The sequence below is a fragment of the Acyrthosiphon pisum genome, chromosome A1 (genome assembly GCF_005508785.2).
Source record: "Acyrthosiphon pisum isolate AL4f chromosome A1, pea_aphid_22Mar2018_4r6ur, whole genome shotgun sequence".
Classification (NCBI taxonomy): Eukaryota; Metazoa; Arthropoda; class Insecta; order Hemiptera; family Aphididae; genus Acyrthosiphon; species Acyrthosiphon pisum.
The window spans coordinates 48870167-48875776 of record NC_042494.1 but is presented as its reverse complement, the minus strand read 5'-3'; positions in this window follow the sequence as shown (position 1 = coordinate 48875776).

The window sequence follows — 5610 nt, the reverse complement described above, 5'->3', positions numbered from 1 at the left end:
CCATCTTTCGGGTACCAACGTGTGCGCTAAGGGTGCGCCCCCAGCCGGCCGAAGCCGACTTGGCGGAGACGCTCCCGGACTGCGGACCAGCGCGACTTTGAACGCCGGTGGGTTCGGTCGCTAGGCCATCGTCCGCACCCGTAAACGGTTCACTTTCATTGCGCCAAACGTGGTTTTTCGTAAGATCACCGTTGACTCGCGCACACGTTAGACTCCTTGGTCCGTGTTTCAAGACGGGTCGGAAAGTAGCTCGAAACACGTCGCCGACCGACGGGACCCCGCCTGCGACGGGGCCGCGTCGACGGTTCTTGCCGTCGGGCGAGCCGACCATGAGCACCGGGGCTCGGCGCGAACGGTCACGCCGAAACGCGACCGACGCGACGAACGTCACCCGGGCCATTCGGCCGGCGCCCAACGGGTCGCGACGTCCGCTAACCGAGCGAAAGATCCGGCCGGCGGTTAGACCGACCGTGAACCCGCCTTTAGTCAATTCTTGGTATACTCGGTTGCAACTTGGTTATTACATGATACCAAAAAAGTAATATCCAATCACAATACGATTTGATCGACACGACACGACACACGACGCAGCTGTGAATCCGGCTTTATAGTAGACAGTAGTACATGGTAATAAGTAATAACTGATAACCACGGTCTTAGAAGAAATCTCTTCTAAAGCCGTGTTTACACTACACCGTGTCGTGTAGATTCGTGTTTTTATGTTTATATCAAAATGCAATACAAATGATATGAATATTGTACCTGATGATAACATAACATAATTTTATTTTAGTTATCCTTTTTCCTTTACATAAATGTAGCCACGTGGTCAAAAGTTAAGTATATTCAACTATGCGGCACTCGTTTGGTAACTGTGGTAACTGTGATTATTTTACACGATAATGTGTAGTGTGAACCCGGTTTAAGACCGCGGTAATAACTAATAGCCATTTGGTGTTAAAATTGAAGATTGATGCGTAATTTTTATACCTCTTTGATTTTTCCGGACTATTTTATTTTTGATAGCTAGAACAAATTTTCAAAATCGATGAAATATCAAAACGATAACTATTGGAATGACTGTGTATAGTGTATGTATGTATTGTAAATACGATTTGTTATGAAGTCTTTAAAATACATAACTGCTATTAAATTTCAGTAGTCCTGTCAACTCGAACTATTTGTTATTAATATTTGTTTGTAAATGTAACGCACTAATGCTGGAAAGTGGAAGTAAAATATAATATAATATTATACTCTGAAAAAAAATATATGAGCTGCATAAACAAGACTCATTCCGCTGTGTATATAGAACATGTTATATACATTTGTGTATTACGTATATTATATATATATATATATTATAAACTATATACACATTATACACATACACAACCGTTGAACGTGACTATTATCCCTTCGGAGGGACTTTAACACGTTATTATGTAATTGGTTTTGCGTTGAGTACTAAAAGGGGGGAGGTGTTTGGGTTTTAACCAGGAAAACCGCTTAAGTTAAATTAAAAGTTCTCACTCTTCTTCCTCCTTCTCGTATATATTATATATATATATATATGAATGCATTATGCAGGAGTGATTAAATTTGAATAATCTCCGCGTGACAATAAATTCAAAGTTAATGATATTGCAATCGAGTATTGCGCAATTCACGCTGTATAAACACTGTACTGCAGAACAGAATACAGATATTATATATCAAGCAAACGAAGACCAAACTGTAAACAATATTATTATTGAATGTAGTCTTTCACTGCACGTTTGTAGGTTAGGTATAAAGGTTTCAAAAGGTTTTTTGTCATTGTTTTATTATGTAAGGTAAATTAACCTATATCTAAATTTAAAATTTAAGTAATACTTGATTTTATGAAAATTTTACAATTTTGTAAAATAAATAGAACATAACTTATTTTATAGTACATAGTTGTTGGTGAATGATGTCACATCATAATTTTGATAATTTGAACCATAAAATTAAAATTAATCTATAAGGTATTGTTTTTATATTTATACTGTTTTAAATTATGAGCAACACCCTTCAATACTTCATCGGTTTAAAATTTTCTTTCATAACCAACCATAATATAATATAATATGTAGTAGGTACCTACGTATTCTTTTTGACGAATATCTATATTTATATTTTTTTTTATGTCACATATCTAGGAAGTAATTTTTATGTTATTTTAAAATTTCAGTTAAGCTGTGATCTATTTCTAACGCATCTATGGTTTTACAAATTACTGGTTTCGTGCAATTTATCAGTGCTGAATATGACAAAATATGAATTATATGATTATAATATTACCCCTTTACACTGTTGTAGATCATTTTTAAGATGACTAAAACAGTTCCAGACTTTTATTAAAAATAATAGAGATTAGCATCTACATCTTTTCAATTCAAAATTCCAATCCACTTCCCTTGTGGATTCCTATATTTTGTAATAGGACTTACCTTTGGTTATTAAATGTCTTCATAATGAATGCATTTTCATTGAAATACTCGTTTTCAAACGAGTAAATTACATTTACCACAGGCATCAAAGGAAATGCGCTTCTAATTTTCGTATTTAAAAAGCAAATTCAATATTCTCAATATATTTATTTGAACAGCCATGATTTTGTACTTGTCTCCGAATCGCCTGACTCAAGTGAAAGAAGCAGACAGGTATTTTCGTGTTTGGAAATTCAATTGAAATAGCGATCACCGCTGCTTTTTCAAAATCAGTTTACAGTTGTATATAATTAAGAATATATATGGATTTAAGAGACTTAGTTACACGAACCATTATGCACCTATAGGTACTTACTACTTATATAGGCTGTAAAGTAATACATAATAACATTGTATGTTATATTATATTATTTTTAATAAATGTGACAAATGACTGCAGTATTGAAGTATTGTGAAATGCATATTATGATGTTTGAGATCAATATTTAATGATACGAACGGCAATAAAGGTAAACGTGGTAGAATCGACATTTTCCAATGTTACAATTTGGCACCCCGTAAAAAGAAAAAATGGGACCAAAAAATATATTTAGCCATATCTTTAAAATGTTGGTTACGTTCTTTACAACTAATAAGAATTTAAGCTTTAATCCTAAAAGCATTTTATATTTGTTACTTTTGTACTCGAGTTTCGAAGTGACAGACTAATCTTTTGGCATCAAAAGCTACAGCTAAAAATGTTGTGTGAAGAAAATATATATATATATTATGTAAGTATCTTCTTCATTAAGACCTCTCAAATTTAAAACTATAAGAATAAATATTTTAAAAATATTACACAACAATAAAAGTCATTTCAATTAACTTTAAAATCTTCAAATGAAATACAAAATCTCTTTTGCAAATATTAGAGTTTAAAAACTATCAAATAATATATACATAATTAGGTAGGTAGATTTTAGAAAATAAAAAATGTATACTGAAGTTTTTTACATACTAATAAATTAAATAATGTATAGAGTTAATTATGTTTTACACCGTCATAGTATAAATTGGTGATAATTAGTTTGGATTAATTAACTTACAGTAAGTAATATAAATAGTGTTTTTTCCACGTTATAATATAATTGGTGATTGATGTAATCAATTGCTTCAAGTTGATTGTATTATAACGATGTGTGCTTATTTAGCCCTCTTTTATTGTATAATAAAATTTTATCACCGATATTACAATGGCGAAAGTATTTAAATTCAAATTGAAGTTACGAAGGGACACGGGACTTTCTTTGTGTGTCAAACGTGTGACAAACTGTTTAAGCCAAAGGGCTTATATAATTTATACGTCTAATCTACGCTCGATTTTAAAATGTTTCAGCGTTAATATTCCTATATTCAATGTTTGATATTTACGAACTTTTACGTTGTAAAATTTATAATTTACCATACGCTTTCAAGCTTATTTATATAGATATTACATATTATATCAAATGTCAATTATAGTTATTAATTTATTAAAACGTGTTTTATTCAATTTACGCTAGGCATGTCATATATTACTATATACAAGTACTTATAAGGATGTATGAACATCAACATGATTTTTACGGCTTATGTTAATATACCTACTTCGCGTATCAATTATAGTAGATGTATTCTAGTTTGTACAGCTACATTCTCATGTCTTTATATTTTCAAGAAATATTATGTTCCTTTATTTGTATGTATACATACTATAGTGGCTAGAACTCTAGCGTAAATATTCATAATATATTAATACATAATGATAAGATTACAATATATTTATTTATTTATTAATTTTAAAAAATAACTGCCATTCGACTTTTTTAATAGTAAATACAACAATAGAAAAAAGCGGGTAGTGGATGTCGCTCTGCTGTACAGTAGGTTAAAAGTGGGTCAATGTATAATGGATTGTATTAAACTTGAATTCAATGATATAATATCATTGTACAAGAAAAACGATTCTGAACGGTCATGGCTTGTCAGACTGAATTTTTTATATTGTTATTATTTATTATAAGTTGAATTAATATTATAATATTATTATTTTTTATTCGTTGCTATGGTGATACACAAAGCGTTAGAAATTAAAAACCGATTTTTAGCAGTTTTTTGTAATTTGTTGGTAGTTTTTCCCGTTCAATTAAATAACTATTGAGAAAATCGAAAAATGACCTCTCTAAAGTACCATCTTGATCCAATTTGTTAAAAGATAAGGTACTATATTATGTTGAAAACAAAGCACTCCTTCTTGTAGAAATTTTGTATACAGGATAAAAAAAAATAAACACCATTGTAAAATCACTATAGTTTCCTCGCTCCGCTCAGTATCTAAAATAAATACAATACAAAATACATTTTTAACAAAAAAAAAATATAGAATCACGATTGGGATATGGCTTTCCTTACATGGCTTTCCTAGGTCTCTAGGAAATTAGTTTTTACTGCAAGTATTTGGTGTATGGCTACCGAGTGTACCGATTCTTGTATTTGCCATAGGCGTGCGCAGACTTGTTTCGCAGGGTATGCCGGTATTTTCAAATATACCTACGTAGCTCAATACAAAAAAATAACCCCCCAAAAACTCTTAACTGGTACAAATAACTTGCCATATAATGCGAAAAGATATTAACATGCATTTTATTTAGCTTATTTATTGGTTTTAGATATTTTAATTTGAACAATTTGTACTATGATTTCATTCCAATAATGTAACAATATAAAAACCTACAGACATTTGATCAAATTATAATTATATAAATAAAATAATGACAAAAAATGATAATCAAAGCAATCGAAATTATTTTATTTTTGATAGTATGAAAATAAACAATACCGCATGGGCCTGAGTGTTCTGGCGACAAAACCCGCAATTCTCACGAAAATAGTGGATTTTGATTTCAACTATAATATTATAATTTTATTATATATAGGTACTTGTGGTGATTATGAAAATATAATTATGAAATCTAGTTAATATTTGATTTCGTCTCAATAATATAAAAAAAAAATCAAAATATTTAAATTCTTGAACTAAGATTCTATGAACTATGTTAGTTCATGGTTCTAATTTATAATCAAAACATTTACAACTATAAACTATATGGTTATGATA